The sequence below is a fragment of the Natator depressus genome, chromosome 3 (genome assembly GCF_965152275.1).
Source record: "Natator depressus isolate rNatDep1 chromosome 3, rNatDep2.hap1, whole genome shotgun sequence".
NCBI lineage: Eukaryota > Metazoa > Chordata > Testudines > Cheloniidae > Natator > Natator depressus.
Window position 1 is genome coordinate 127,325,487 of NC_134236.1, and position 17,182 is coordinate 127,342,668.

At 40.1% G+C, this 17,182-nt stretch overlaps 1 protein-coding gene across 16 annotated transcripts in view; it reads left to right on the forward strand.

The window, feature by feature from the left end:
- Positions 1-17,182, forward strand: part of AFDN (afadin, adherens junction formation factor) — a 216,592-nt gene that overhangs the window by 161,540 nt on the left and 37,870 nt on the right. The window lies entirely within an intron of this gene.

The following is a 17,182-nucleotide window of genomic DNA, read 5'->3' on the forward strand; positions in this document are numbered from 1 at the left end:
GATTTAATTTTGTAATTTGGCACTCTTAATATTGACCATATCACACTAATTGTTAATATATTACATTCATACTTGTATTTTTTTAAGTTAAATATTGATGCTATCAACCCTTTGTATTTGGATATTTAGGTTTTGATCTGAGTATGAAAAGATAATGAAAACTGATTCACTGCTAAAAAAGTAGCAGAAACTCTTTATGATGAGTAATAAATGCCAGTTTTTATGGAAGTGTTATATTTTTATATGCATTAAAATTTAAAAATGAGTTGTTAAAAAAATGATTCTAGTATGTAAACGGAAGTTTCTATCTACTGTGTAGTGAACTGAAATTAGGTGCCTATGTGATTTTAATTTTTGTTTCATCTTATTGATCTATAAAATACTATATGCAGAGTAGCTGGGCCAAGAGGAGGCTCCCTTTTGAAAGTTTGCCTTATAAGGGGTACTGGCTATAGATTCGCCTTGGCTGTGGTAACATAAAGAATGCACATATTACTCCAGCCACCAGATGGAGGGCTCTACCTATTGGCTAGGTCTGTCTATTATATGGGCTTTATGTAGCAGACACAACATTCTCTTGATTTTCAGCTTTTAGTGTGATTTATTTATTAATAATTTATATAACTGTGATGCCCAAAAGCCCCAATCATGAGTAGGCCATGAACAAACACATGAAGAGACAATGTCTTTTTGCTGTGCAGTAGATGACCTGTGTCAAAACACTTAAGTTACTGTCCCAACGAGTTTACATCCTAAAGATGCTATTATCTGACGGCTTTTAAGCTGTCAGACGTGACTGAGTACTTGTAAAGATTTTTCTTTTAGCTGAAATTTTGCGTATTTCAGAATGTGTTTCTGCTTGAGGGGTGGTGGAGTTTAGATTATTTTTAATTTATTTTTAATGTTCTGTTCCTGCCATCGGGGGCGGGGGGGGGGGTTAAGGAATATACACCTAATTAGTATCTTGGACTACAAGAAAATAATTCCAAAATCTGAGAAATTGGAGACTAAAAATTTTAATTTTGTGCTGTTGACATGTTAGTGCAGTAGTAGTCAGACTTCTGACTGCCAACTGAATTTCAGTTCAGTGTTTGCTCAATATGGAAGTGGAACTGGTTTATTAAATTGATGAGAAGTCCTAATTTAGCATGAAAAAACTTTCTCATGTAAGGAGGAGCAGGGATATGAGATGGGGAAAATTGCTGTTTCCATTGGAACTGTCTTCCCTGTCGGGCACACAGTTTTCACTGGCAGCATACTCCTAATTTATAGCAGCAGTACACAACTGGGCTACTGCGTGGTGTCGAAATAAGTTTTAAAAAGTTGAGGTTAAAAAAATTATTCTCACCTGTGTGAAAATTAGTAAGAAGCAGATGTTCTGTCTCCTTATCCTGATGTTAATCTATGGCTATGTAGAAAATCTTTTTTGCCCAGCTAATGTGTATTTGAAATAGCAAAGTAAATAGTGAAATCTGTTATGTGATTACTTAAGAAACCAGTAGAATATTGGTTGCATAAAAGAGATGGTCTTTCGTTGAAAGCTGAATCAAATGGTCCTAGAAATAGAATGGAGATATTTTTCAAGTGGTTGCTTAGAACAGAGAATTGCTTATTAGAGAGAGCTGTTTTTTCAGTTTTCCTGTATTATCATAAAAGTAATAAAAGGTGCAAAAAAGTGTACAGGCAGTGCAATTTCCAAAGTTGTGTAGAAAAGAGCAATTGAAATTAGGTAAATGGTATTTGAGAAGCTGTAACAGTGAATATACTTTCTCATTTTTTGTTACTTTCTTTATCTATTGACTCTTGGTTTTTCCAGTGGATTTCAGTCATATATTTTGCTTTGGTACAGAAATTGAAATTCTGGAATGAGGGGAGAATGCAGTTTTGTTTTGTTTTTGTTTGTTGTTTTTTCCCCTGCAGAAAACGAGGAGGGAGAGAGAGATTATATTTGTTGAAATTTGCCCGGTCTAAAAAATCATTATGCTGTGAAATGAAGTTCTTAAAAGTATGGACTATCCAGAAAGACTTAGACCGCATGTGTCAGAGTGGAATTAATTTGTCGGTTGCACTTGCACACCATTGTTAACATTTTGCAAATTGTTTTTGCAATATTTATCTTCAAAATCGGAAAAGCATTGACTTTCAAATAATAATGTAAAATTATGTTTTATTGTAAGAAATGAAGGCCTCTCTCTGTGCTGCAGGTGGAACTCTTGGGCCCTTAGATGACAGGAGTGCTTCAAAAAAGGCAATAAAACCTGAAAATTACAATGATTACTCAGTAGATGGCACTGTTACAAATAACACAAGTATCAGTTTACTCGGCTGGAGATACTTTTATACTTCCAGTGCTAAAGTTTAAATTATAAATACAGATCTGTCTCTGACTTCAGTGACAAAAGAACTGTACTCATTTCATTACATTTCCAATAAACCTGGACGATTGGAAAAAGGCAGATATAGTGCCTGTCTTTAAAAAAGGGAAGGAGGAGGATCTGGGGAACTACAGACTGCTCAGCCTCACCACAGTCACTGGAAAAATCATGGAGCAGGTCCTCAAGGAATCCATTTTGAAGCAGTTGGAGGAGAGGAAGGTGATCAGGAACAGTCGACATGGATTCACCAAGGGCAAGTCATGCCTGACCAACCTGATTGCCTTCTATGATGAGATAACTGGCTCTGGATATGGGAAAAGTCGTAGATGCGACACTCCTTGACTTTAGCAAAGTTTTTGATACGGGTTCCCACGGTATTCTTGCCAGCAAGTTAAAGAAGTATGGGCTAGATGAATGGACTATAAGGTGGATAGAAAGCTGGCTAGATTGTCGGGCTCAACGGATAGTGATCAATGGCTCCATGTCTAGTTGGCAGCTGGTACCAAGTGGCGTGCCCCAGAGGTCGGTCCTAGGGCTGGTTTTCTTCAATATCTTCATAAATGATCTGGAGGATGGTGTGGATTTCACCCTCAGCAAGTTTGCAGATGACACTAAACTGGGAGGAGAGGTAAATACGCTGCAGGGTAGGGATAGGATACAGAGGGACCTACACAAATTGGAGGATTGGGCCAAAAGAAATCTGATGAAGTTCAACAAGGACAAGTGCAGAGTCCTGCACTTAGGACGGAAGAATCCAATGCACCGCTACAGACTAGGGACCGAATGGCTCGGCAGCAGTTCTACAGAAAAGGACCTACGGGTTACAGTGGACGAGAAACTGGATATGAGTCAACAGTGTGCCCTTGTTGCCAAGAAGGCCAATGGCATTTTGGGATGTATAAGTAGGGGCATTGCCAGCAGATTGAGGGACGTGATCGTTCCCCTCTATTCGACACTGGTGAGGCCTCATCTGGAGTACTGTGTCCAGTTTTGGGCCCCACACTACAAGAAGGATGTGGAAAAATTGGAGAGAGTCCAGCGGAGGGCAACAAAAATTATTAGGGGACTGGAACACATGAGTTATGAGGAGAGGCTGAGGGAACTGGGGATGTTTAGTCTACGGAAGCGAAGAATGAGGAGGGATTTGATAGCTGCTTTCAACTACCTGAAAGGGGGTTCCAAAGAGGATGGCTCTAGACTGTTCTCAGTGGTAGCAGATGACAGAACAAGGAGTAATGGTCTCAAGTTGCAGTGGGGGAGATTTAGGTTGGATATTAGGAAAACTTTTTCACTAGGAGGGTGGTGAAACACTGGAATGCGTTACCTAGGGAGGTGGTGGAATCTCCTTCCTTTGAAGTTTTTAAGGTCAGGCTTGACAAAGCCCTGGCTGGGATGATTTAATTGGGGATTGATCCTGCTTTGAGCAGGGGGTTGTACTAGATGACCTCCTGAGGTCCCTTCCAACCCAGATATTCTATGATTCTAAGGTCAAGTGCAGAGTTCTGCACTTAAGACGGAAGAATCCCATGCTCTGCTACAGGCTGGGGATCGACTGGCTAAGCGGCAGTTCTGCAGAAAAGGACCTGGGATTACAGTGGACGAGAAGCTGGATATGAGTCAACAGTGTGCCCTTGTTGCCAAGAAGGCCAACGGCATTTTGGGCTGCATTAGTAGGAGCATTGCCAGCAGTTTGAGGGAAGTGATTATTCCCCTTTATTCAGCAGTAGAGAGGCCACATCTGGAGTATCGCGTCCAGTTTTGGGCCCCCCACTGCAGAAATGATGTAGACAAATTGGGGAGGGCAACGAAAATTATTAGGGGGCTGGGGTGCACGATTTAGAATCAGAGAATATCAGGGTTGGAAGGGACCTCAAGACATCATCTAGGCCAGCCCCCTGCTCAAAGCAGGACCAATCCCCAACTAAATCATCCCAGCCAGGGCTTTGTCAAGCCTGACCTTAAAAACCTCTTAGGAAGGAGATTCCACCACCTCCCTAGGTAACCCATTCCAGCGATTCACCACCTTCCTAGTGAAAAAGATTTTCCTAATATCCAACCTAAACCTCCCCCACTGCAACTTGAGACCATTACTTCTTGTTGTGTCATCTGGTACCACTGACAACAGTCTAGCTCCATCCTCTTTGGAATCCCCTTTCAGGTAGTTGAAAGCAGCTATCAAATCCCCCCTCATTCTTCTCTTCTGCAGACTAAATAATCCCAGTTCCCTCAGCCTCTCCTCATAAATCATGTGCTCCAGCCCCCTAATCATTTTTGTTGCCCTCCTGCTGGACTCTTTCCAACTTTTCCACATCCTTCTTGTAGTGTGGGGCCCAAAACTGGACACAGTACTCCAGATGAGGCCTCACCAATGTCAAATAGAGGGGAATGATCACGTCCCTCGATCTGCTAGCAATGCTCCTACTTATACAGCCCAAAATGCTGTTAGCCTTCTTGGCAACAAGGGGGCACTGTTGACTTATATCCAGCTTCTCGTCCACTGTAACTCGTAGGTCCTTTTCTGCGGAACTGCTGCCTAGCCACTCGGTCCCTAGTCTGTAGCAGTACATGGGATTCTTCCATCCTAAGTCCAGGACTCTGCACTTGTCCTTGTTGAACCTCATCAGATTTCTTTTGGCCCAATCCTCTGATTTGTCTAGGTCCCTCTGTATCCTATCCCTACCCTCCAGCGTATCTACCACTCCTCCCAGTCTAGTGTCATCTGCAAACTTGCTGAGGGTGCAATCCACACCATCCTCCAGATCATTAATGAAGATATTAAACAAAACTGGCTCCAGGACTGACCCTTGGGGCACTCCGCTTGATACCGGCTGCCAACTAGACATGGAGCCATTGATCACTACCCGCTGAGCCCGATCTAGCCAGCTTTCTGTCCACCCTAGAGTCCATTCATCCAGCCCATACTTCTTTGAGAAGAAGTTTGCAGACGAGAAGAGTGAGGGGGGATCTGATAGCAACCTTCAGTTACCTGAAGGGGGATTCCAAAGAGGATGGAGCTAGGCTGTTCTCAGTGGTGGCAGATGACAAAACAAGGAGCAATGGTCTCAAGTTGCAGTTTGGGAGGTGTAGGTTGGATAATGGTTTTTCCTATTTCACTAGGAGGGTGGTGAAGCACTGGAGTGGGTTACCTAGGGAGGTGGTGGAATCTCCATCCTTAGAGGTTTTTAAGGCCCGGCTTGACAAAGCCCTGGCTGGAATGATTTAGTTGGAGTTGGTCCTGCTTTGAGCAGGGTGTTGGACTAGATGACATCCTGAGGTCCCTTCCAACCCTGATATTCTGTGATTCATAAAGGAGGAATGGAGTGTTGTGCCATCTCAACACTGATCTCTCTCACTTATTAAGTGAAACTGATTAGCTCCGAAGGGACTCCTGTCTGGTCAACATTTGCCAGTCAGAAGATGACTGTAATGCAAAGTCACAGGCATTTTTGGAGAAGAGAGGGAAGTGGGAAGATTCTCAGATTGGTGAAGAAAATGAAATCCTTTCCACTCTGCATTTCTTCCCCCCTTCCCCTGGTCCTTATGGTGGAGTTCAGTTTGTAATACAAGGGATCACAAACCCAAATGTTAAGTTAAGAACGGGTGAAGCAAGGAATATAAGAATGAAAACATTTATACAATCACTGAGAAGCAATATATTTGGTCCTCTTTCCACTTAATCTGAATCTACAATATCAACAGCTTATCTTTTAATTTCAATTGTAATGTTTTAACTGGTACCTTTTTCTGACACAAAAATAGTTATAAATGTGATTCAAAATTGGCCCCACCCTTCAATTTATGTAATTTTACATTATAAATGAGTGGTATGTTTGTCAACACAGCTTTTGAGAACCCATGTAACAAACAAGTGTGCATGTGCAATGAATGAAAACAAATGTTAGTAATGAAACACCTGTTTTGAGCTTATAAGAGGTTATTAAAATGATTTTAAGAGTTAGAAAAAAAATACCTTGCAACATCTTTTAAAACTATGAATAGTTGTATTCTGTTTAAAAAGATTAAATTATACAGGTTGTCCGGCATTGTTATCCAGAAAGTCCAACGGCTGCTCCACCACTATTGTAATGTTGCATGTTTTTCTGTACTAAAGCCTTTTGTAATTGTGCCTCGAATAGCATCACAGGGGCACTGAGTTTTAGGGAGATGGGAGTGGTTGGGCATCAGTGGCAGTACTGATTTTTGCGGTTGTGTGCAGAATTTGGTTGCTCTAACCCTGAAAGATGTTGTGATGTTAAAAGCTGCTTGACTCTCAACCACATTGCGGTTACATTTTATGAAATCCAGATGATTTGGAAGCAGTATGTGCGTGCAGTTTACTTTAAAAATATATCACTTTGGGGAGGGTGGGGGGGTTTAGCATGTGACTTCTTACCCATCTGTGGGCCAGCACATTACTTCCTGTTTAATTTGGAGGTTTTTTGTCTTTTGAACAAGAGGTCCCTTTTTGTTTTTCTAGCAGTTTTCAAAGTTTAATAAAGCTCCTAAAGTAAATGAAAGTCAGAGCTGCATAAGTGATTACGTAAGAGTCTGAATATTGTATTGGTTATAGCTAGTGTTGATAAATGCCGTACAGTGTCATAGCATCCAGCTCAGAATTATCTTGATGGGTGTCTTGGAAAATCCAGCAGACTGTCGTGTTGGTTGCTGTTGAGGGCTGAGAGAGAAGTGGAGAATTGTTTGTTGCTGGGTTTTTTTTTTTAAGGATCTATAGTCCCAGAGATCAAAATGTGGTTTTCTGTTGTTGGAAGAACAGAATCCATGGTAAGTTTGTTCAGGGTTCTATTTGGAACTGTTTTGCTGTAAAGTTTTAAATGTTATACCTGAACTTTTTCCTGTACTCTTGCTTGTTTAAACCTGTCTGTAGGTATTTGTTCTTGTAGCAGCTATTTAATGTAGCATGCAGTTACACAGTTGGGGTAGTGGCTAACTTTTCAAACATTAGAAGGGGGAAAAAAACCCTATACTTTTAAGTCCTTTCTTTTTAAGCACTTCTCAAAAGAAAGACTTGTGGTAGTGACAGTTTTTAGCTTTTTACTGTTTAAGTAACACCACTGACTGCTACTATTTTACTTTAAAAGAGCATGAATAGCATGACTTATGATATGCCTGCTTGTCATATTAATTGGCTTTAATCCAGATTCCTCTAAATGTCCCTGTTTACCATTTATAAAGTGTTGTAAGAATAATTAAAATTGACATCCTAAACAGTACTTCTAAGAGATTTTAATATTTTGTGGACCTGGTCTGTGAATAGAATAACAGACCTAGAAAATGTGCTCCAGTGACTCAAACTATTTATTGAATTTAAGGTATATTTACAGAGTGGAGAAATGTAGATTGATACTGTACAAAACAAGGTAGGGTTTCACTGTCTTCTGTGAGCACAGTAGAACAGAAATGGTTTACAAGAAGCTGCTGATTAATGAACACAACCAGTGTGTGAAGACTGACTTAAACGTATTATGTTTTTGTACTTTGAAGGATATGGGACCTTTCTCTTCCATTTATTAAAATTAGTCATTTGTTACAACCACAAGGGAAAAAGTTAGTCAACAAAACTGACTCAGGAAAAACATTTCTTTCAAAACACAAATAATGTATTTTTCTGTAAAAATATGGTAATTGGATAAAGTATTTCCATTGAATTTACTGAAATAAAGTAATCAGCTGATGAGATACAGGCTTTTTGAAAAAAATTACAAGCATTTCAAAATCTGAACATGACAGATTTTGCCTTCGACACTGTAGAAAAAGGCATTGCCTTTCTAAAACAGATTATTTTGATAGGTAACTTTGTTTTTTTTTAAGGATGAATTAATTAGAATGTGGGATAAGTTATTTTCTAGTCTAAAATGTATTAATTGTATGAACTGATCAGTTGTACTAACAGCTACTGGTTCTTTAGCCCAATTTACATCAGTATAAGTTGGTGGTGTAAAAAGGGGCTGAAATTTAATATCAGGAATTTTGAATATATTGTGGGATATCTATGCAAATCAGGAATTTCTTTCTGATATTTTACGTGTGGCATAGAGAACTTGTTAGGCAATCCAGAATTAACTGACTTACTAAAAAAACCTTTAAAATCAGATTCTTCTGTCACCAATAGTACTTTTAGGATCTGAACTTCACCAGTATATGCTGACAAATATGTATGAGTATGTTTAGCATGAGTTAGCAAACAACAAAGCATTGGTATACTTTTGTACAGTTCATTATTTCATTGTTGACATACAAGCTTCTCTTCTGGTAGAATTCTAGTGTTTTGGCATCCTGTGGACGTGAATGAACTTACACTTGATCAGTCTGAACGTTAGTTTACATGCCTAAAGGAAATCTTGTGCATTATTTGATGTTATTGAGCAAAGAGGGGTTTTTCTGGTGCCTAATATTTCAGATCAGGCATCTAACTACCTGTGCTTCTTAATAACCTCTTAGAACTGAGAGCATTTCATTAGCATTATCACTACAGGGTTTTTGTTTTTTCATGCCTCTGTCTCCTAGAAGTAAGTAATTATGGAAGCTGCCAGTTTAGCTCATGCCATGGGACATACAAATAAGCAATTAACATGGTGGTAAGTGACTTGCTTCCTGCCAACTCATAATTTTCAGTGTTTTTTGTAGCTTCTGGTACTGAGGGAAGTTCCATGATAGGTAGCTGCTTCTTCCTATTTCTTTGTCTTATAAGCTTATGGCACCCTGGCTGCGCGTGCTTGCTCGCGCGCGCTTTCTCTCTCTCTCTCTCTCTCCCCCTCTCTCTCTCCTTTATCTGAAGCCACAGATAGGGTTGCCAACTTTCTAGTCGCTCAAAACCAAACACCCTGGCCCTGCCCTGCCCCTTCTCCGGGGGCCCGTCCCCGCTAACTACATTCCCTCTCCTTTGGTGGCTTTCTGTCCCCCACCCTCACTCACTTTCACTTATCTGGGGCTGGAGGTGCGGGCTCCAGGGTGAGGCCAGAAATGAGGGTTTCAGGGTGCGAGAGGGGGCTTAGGGCTGGGGCAGGGGGTTGGGGCTCACGATTGGGGTGTGGGCTTACCTTGGGTGGCTCCTGGTCAGCAGCACAGCATGGGGAACTAAGGCAGGCTGCCTGCCCGTCTTGGCACCATGCTGCGTGCACCCTGGAAGTAGCCAGCAGATCCGGGTCCAAGGTGGAGAGGGCAGGAGGTTCCATGGGCTGCTCTCACCTGCAGGCACCGACCCCCCGGCCAATGGGAGTGCGGAGCCGGTGCTCGGGGCGGGGGCAGCACACAGAGCCCTATGGTTCTGCCCCCTGCCTAGAAGCCAGACCTGCTGGCCACTTCTGAGCTGCGGTGCCAGCCAGGACAGGTAGGGAGGGACTAGCCTGCCTTAGTGCTGCATTGCCCGGTCAGCAGTGCTGACCAGAACCGCCAGGGTCCCTTTTTGACCGGGTGTTCCCACTGAAAATCAGACCCCTGGTACCCCTAGCCACAGATCTGATTCAGGTGGACAAGTAAGATTTCACTCCATGCAGGTTTCGACTATATATTGCAAATGGGTCACCCAGGTGTTTGTTTTAATGTCGTCTGCTGGGAAAGCACTTCTCCCTGGAGCTAAGCTCCTTGCAAAACCAGGTGGATATGCCAATTCTACCTGTGCCATATAGCTAAGTATTCAGGCACTTCCTAGCATACACAAAATATTTTATTTCATTATGATTGCTTCCTTTCCCTCCCCACTCCAAAGACGGCAGCATGTTGGAAGGAGGAAAACCAAAAAGGAAGAGTCCAAGGATCACAGTCTATTTAGGGTGTTCTATTTTTTCATTAAGACAGTCACAAACAGATTACATCTGTTGTAAGTACAGAAGGATAGGTGTGTGGGGAACCTGCTCAATTTATTGTGCAATAGAAACAGTATGCAATGGTTTTTCCTGTTGATTAAGCTAGAGGGGAAGGGGGCATAGTAAGTGTAGAAGGTTTAACTGGTATTTCATCTACCAGGCGTGATCAGCTTAAGGCCTTTTGGCTACACACAGTAAACAATACAGAGAAGGTGGGTTTAATTGGACCAGCTTCTTTTGGACAACGTTATTGGAGCTATCAAGATCCATGGGGTCCTACACATGCCTATTACAACTTGTAGTATACCTCATCCAATGTACTAAATGTCCCAACGACAACGTGCGTGAATCCAGACAATTACTACATTCTCAAATGAACGTGCACAGAAAAATTACAAAAAACAGAAACACCATGTCACCTGTGGGCGAACACTTTTCACAAAATGATCACTCTATATCTGATCTCTCAGTCCTTGTCCTCAAAGGAAACCGGCACAACACCTTCAAAAGATGAGCCTGAGAACTTAAATTCATAACTCTGTTAGACACCAAAAATCATTGACTTAATAAAGATACTGGATTTATGGCTCATTACAACAGTCTATAACTCACTAACACTCCTTTATCCTATGACGGTAAAGGTGTTAACTGCCCACCTTCACCTTGCAACGTGTGTTAACTGCTTATCTGTTTCATTCATGTATTTAGCTGTGACACTGAGTTTCCCAGATCTGAAGAAGAGCTCTGTGTAAGATCAAAAGCTTGTCTCTGTCACCAACGGAAGTTGGTCCATTGTATCTCGAATATCCTGGGACTAATGCCACTGGAATAACACTGCTAATAGTAACACTGTAGTATCCTGATTGTGATTTTTCTCATTCTTGAGGATCTCAAAGTATATTACATAAGATCTACAAAAATTATTCATAAAGAAATAGCTTCTGTCACCAGTGAAAAGTAGTCTCAACTGGTCTGGAAATTGTTAGCTGTTTAGCAGGACCTAGCAACATTACATGTGATTTTAAACTCCGTCCATCTGAAACTGTCCACTTGAATTGAGATAGGTAGAATGTAATTATCTCATGTTCAGTTTCAACACCAGGGGCTAAAACCCATCTCTTGAAAAAAGTGCACTGGAATATTTGGATTGTACAACAGAGGTCCTGCCCAATTAATGTCTCACCCGCAAGGCAGCACCACCAACCATTAATTCTGGCTCAGGCATTAGTTCAGTTCAGTACTGACACACAAGGGAATAATGTCACTGAATCAGAAGTAGTATCATTTCTGGTAAATGGCTTGACTCCAAATATCTCGGTGCTTTACAGATCTGAATATTACTTGAAAGTGTATGTTAAAAGTAAAAAGAAAAAAGAAAAGGAGTATTTGTGGCACCTTAGAGACTAACCAGTTTATTTGAGCATGAGCTTTCGTGAGCTACAGCTCACTTCATCGGATGCATAGCATATTGTGGAAACTGCAGAAGACATTATATACACACAGAGACCATGAAACAAAACTTCCTCCCACCCCACTGTCCTGCTCGTAACAGCTTATCTAAAGTGATCATCAAGGAGGGCCATTTCCAGCACAAATCCAGGTTTTCTCACCCTTCCCCCCCCCCCCCACAGACTAACACGGCTGTTACTCTGAAACCTGTTAAAAGTAAAGTCCTCAGTTAGTAAACTTTAAGCTCAAAGAGTGTCTACGAATAATTGATATTTTGAAAGCTCATAGTTTGAGGTAAGTGAAGGGTTCCATACAGATCTAAATTTTAGATTTCTGTTGCAAAAGCTGGAGAATACTGAATAACATATCTGAACCTTGTGGGGACTGCCATGTTAAAGAGGGTTTTTCATGAAGGTTTAGAAAAGATTAAGTTGACTGAAGTATTTTCCTCCTCCTCATTTTCTTTTTTCTCCCATGTCTTTTAAAGTAGGAGTAAAATTCAAGGAGGTAAAAAGCCCATTGCATACTCAATTTCAATTTCTGAAATCCAGATTCCTTAGCAATTAGGGAGAAATAGTAGTATTTTTCATCAATAAAGAGATTTGGAAGAGATTGATTTTTAGATGGGTGCGATTTAGTGCTGAGGCAAAGATGATTTGGCACCCAAATCAATGTACTTTTGTCTAGATCAGTAGATCTCACCTGCCAATAACATCTACCTAACATATTAGAATTAATAGCAAGGCAGTTAAATCAGATGGAAACCAAAACCAGGTAAAAAGCTAAGAATGAAGGAAAATAAGATATGTTTGATACTGTTTTTAATAAAAGAAAAGCATAATTTTTTTAGAGATGTAAAGGTTCTTCTTTTCCTTTCTATCTACTTTGAGAAGCAAGTCTTACGAAACTGTAGGTGAAGTCCAGTTAACTTACTGTTTTGTGCTTGAGCCTGTAGTGTTTTCACTGGACATTTTTTTAGTAACAAATACCTAGTGTGAAATCATGGTTTCATTAAAGTCAGTGACAGAACTTGCACTGATTTAGCCTGGTTTTTATTCACTTCTCTTTGGAATTGTAAACACTGAATATGATTCAGCAGATTCATTGGATGCTTTTGAACTTTAAGAAATTACGCATGTATGAACTGTGGCATTTTTCTAGCTCTTAAGGTGTTTTGAATTTGTCTTCCAACCCCACATTACTTAGTATTTTAACAAAAGTATGGTCATTGTCATTCAGGTGCATTGTGTCTCTCTTCCAGCTGGTGACGTTGTTTGGTGGCAGTGTTTGAATACCTCTCAGTTTTACTGGAGGAGGTTTTTTTGCTTACAACTGTATTTTCTCCAATTCCTAAAATGTTTCTGGTTTTTTTCAAGGGGGGGGGGGAGTTAGCATATGTGGAGCATGAGTCAGTTTAAAAAATCAGTATGTTGGGTTGGGTGTTTTTTTTTTTTTGAAGAGCACCACATGAAACAAAGCAGCTGTAACCACAATTAAAGGAAGCCGTTCTGCATACAGCAAGCTGGTTCACCTCATTTATGTTTGGAGATTATATGGAGTCTGGTTTAGAGTATTTTGTCTAATGATGATAGATTTCCAAAGTTGAAATTGGACTTGGGGGGACTGAACTTCCTCTGCCAAAGAGTTTTTGACCTTCAAATGGAGGAGATGTTTTTGTCCTCATTGTAAATGTATAATCAGTAGTTACTGAGTTGGTTTCCCCCATTCTCCTGAACTGATGGCAAATTAAAAAATGTCAGGGTCACAACATGTTCTGTACGTAGATAAGCAGATTTACGTGCTCTTTCTTGACTAAGGCTGACCTGTGAAATCATACAACTTTTGGGGAATGTGGGTGTTTGGTTTTTCAGAAGCCTTTCCTTTATACGTCATAGTGAGTTGCATATGTAAACCAGCTGGAGTGGTTTAGTAAACTGGTGTACTCTTAGAATGCTTATAAATGTAGCTTATTTAAATACTTGTAGATTTACTGCTTGCCAGACAAGTCAAGCTGAGACTGATCCTATTGCATAAACTTGCCTTTAAGGATGTTTATAAAACTTCTGATCTTCTGTATAAGCTTACAGAGACTAGAAAATGAGAATTAGTCTTGATGACACCAGTGAATACTACTGTTTCGGGGGGCGGTGGGAAGAGTGGGGTAAAAATCTAGCTATCAAGCCTGGACTCTTTTATCATGGAGCGGAAGTTATATTGGTTTGCTAAAATGTTCTAGTTACACAGATTATTTTGTATCCCTGAAAATATGCTCAGTTACTATAATGCAAAAAAAAAAAACCAAAAAACCAAAAACTTTCTAATCCAAAGATACACATACAAAGATTTTTGTTTTGTTTTTTCTTTTCTTCTATATTATTATCCTTATTTATGAAGCCTCATGAAAGGAAGTGAGCTTTTAATTATCAGTTCAGTTGAGTAGATCATCTAACAATATTTCAGATTAATCTCAATTAAATGTAATAAAATAAGGCTTGTTTTAAGCTATTCTTCAAATCACTTATTTTAGGACCAGGCTTACTCCAAGTAAAAGTTTTGTGATTAATCCTTTCAGAAATCCATTTCAAATAGCATGGTTTTTCAATACAAAAAAATGGATTTCGCCAATGTGTTATGCTCTTATATCTATGTTCCTTTCTGTATCATTCCCTCCTTCCTTCCCAAATAGGTTGTAAAAAAAAGTTCTCCATGACAAGAACAAATATAATTTTATTCCCATGGCTGAATCGTGTGCAGAGTGCATACCAATTATTCTACTCACTTTTTAAAGTATTTGCGGTGTTGTTTTCTTATCTTCTTTTGGAGCCTAGCTCTTTCTTACGTGTTCTGAAATATGTATTTCCTGTAGATAACGTTCATGATTGTCATTAACAAAAAGGCAGGGTGCCCAATCTGACTTCTGATTAACAGGTTTTTGCATTCTAGACTTCTGGCTTGATACGTAAGCCTGATCTTTTCAACCATTTCAGTGGGAATAATACTCAGGGAACGATTGGAGAATGGCTCAGTACAACTTCAGATGTTTGTTACATAATAATTGGAAAATTTAGATATCTTTTATTTTAAAGCTGTTTCCCCAGAGTACTAAGCATGTGAATTCTCAAACCACTGAAAGCTACCATGGAGTTAAAGCAGAAATCTTCAAGTCCTCACTCAAGTCACTTGTAAAATTTGAATATATTTCCTGTAACCTAAAGTAGATGTTAATACAGTTAACATACTGTAGTAACATAATTCATGTTTGTATTAATGTTTTGCGCCCTGTAATCAAGCATAATTCTTAGCTTTACCAGTTTTATTGTCATTTTTAACTGAATAGAAAGCAAGGTGTGTGAAGCTGAACAGGTATAGGCAAACAATAGTTGTCTAAAACTTGTAGCAATGAGGCATTGCCATTAATTATCTGCAGAAATACAGGTTTAGCTACAGTACCTGCATATGCAAATATATTATACAGATGCCTAAGTTCACATGTTTGAGACTGTCTAATGCTACCTTTCTGTACATTTCTTCTGACATCTGGAAAAATTCTTCCAAAGTATTTTTCATAATGTTTAGTTCTAACTATAGAAATACCGAAATTAAAGTTGGGGAAACTCTGTTAAGTCATCTAGTCTATCTGCTGACAACACCGGACCCAGTGAAATGATATGGACCCAGAGAAATGCTCACCACATGTTTGGTGGCTAGTCTGTGCCATTGCATATGTTAGTGAGGCTCAACCTGATCTTAACTTCAATTTTCAGCCTTTCAGCCAGCTCAGGGTACACACAGGGGGTAGCTAGAGGCTGTGTGCAGGAAGGGGGTAGTTAGGGGCTGTGTGCTGGGAGGCGTATAGCTTAGGGTGCAGGGAGTGGCTGTGTGCAAGGAGGTAGTGCTGCTGCATGGTCTGTCCATATGCTCAGTTTCTAGTTGAGACAGTGGTGGCAGCTTCACGCCTTGTGGCTGTGTGCGCGCGCAAGGTCAGGCTGGGCCAAGCTGCCCTATATGGATACTGTGGCGACCGGCACCCAGTGGATTGTGGGCACCAAGAACTATACCTACCTGAGACTGAAGGGCATGGCGGCTGATACACAACCCACGTGGGGAAACTGATCTGGACGCACAGAGTGCCTGGCATTGCGGCTCACCCTGTTCCCTCCCACCTTCTGAAACTCCACCCATGATGGCAGATCACCCAGGACTGTGTTGTGGCCCACCTTTGGGCACCCCTTTTCTAAGAGACCATTCAAGATAGAGTGGCCTTTTAACACTTCTGCAGTCATAGGCCAAAAAGAGGGGGGTTAGTGTGTTACAGCTTGTTGTAATAAGCCATAAATCCAGTCTCTCTGTTCAGTCCATGATTTTTAGTGCCTAACAGAGTTACGAATTTAAGCTCCCAGGCTCATCTTTTGAAAGTGTTGTGCAGGTTTTCTTTGAGGATGAGGACCTATAGGTCAGACATAGGGTGATCACTTTGTGAGCATAAATTAGCTGGTATCTTAAATTCATAACTCTGCTAAACACTAAAAATCATGGACTGCAAAAAAAAAGTTCACCTTTATTTTCAGCTGGAGAAGTTCTTCACGTAAGATGACCATGCCATTCAGATACCACAGTGATACAGGGAGAAGTATAAGATGTCTTGCCCGCTATAGTGTTGCTGGTGCTGTTAGATGGCTCCTGTATTTCAATAGTGGGTGAAGTGATTTCTGTATATACGCTGTAAAGCATTTTTATAATGTAAGCTACGTTCTTTTGTACATGAAACTTTTTATCCATGAAAGTCAGTATTTATGCAGGTTATCTAGGAATGCAGACTAGAATTGTAATCAGTGTGTGTGCACTGTAGGAAAGATGAACATCTTAATGCTGTGCAAGTTTTTGCTTCAACTTCGACACTTGGTGCTCAAAGTTGAGAGACTTGGTATAATAACCAACACACCATAAAACACTTAGCTTCATTTATGCTGCAGTGCATAGGTCAAATTCTGTTTCATTATCGGACTGATAATGTTACCTAGTTTAATTACCATACCTATTTTACATACAGTCTTGTATATTGAACAGTGTCACTGTTTTATTCAGGAACTATTAAATGCTTCATAAATATATAATTTGTAAACCTAATCAAAAGTCAGCAACACAAATAAAATGTCTCATTACATGTAGATTTTCTTTATGTCTGGTTGAAACAAACTTGTGTACTGTTTAATGTTTGTTTTTTAGAACGGTGCTTACAATAATTTGGTAATGTGATGTTTGCCACTTATTACCCATTCCAAACTTCAAAGCTGTCATTAATTTCAAATAAGAGAACTGTCACTAGATTCCAAAACTGGAATGTTAGGTAACTGACAGTTTTTAGTTGTAATCAGTCTTAAATGTTGTACGCTAGGTAAAATGCATTGTTTTCTTAATTCCCCTCATGACTGCTGCTGTTATGGAGTGACTTCACAAAATAGGGTCAGTCTATTATGTAGATCGTCTGAGAGGTAGTTGGCTACTGGCAGTGAAAATGCAAGCAGTAGTTGCTAG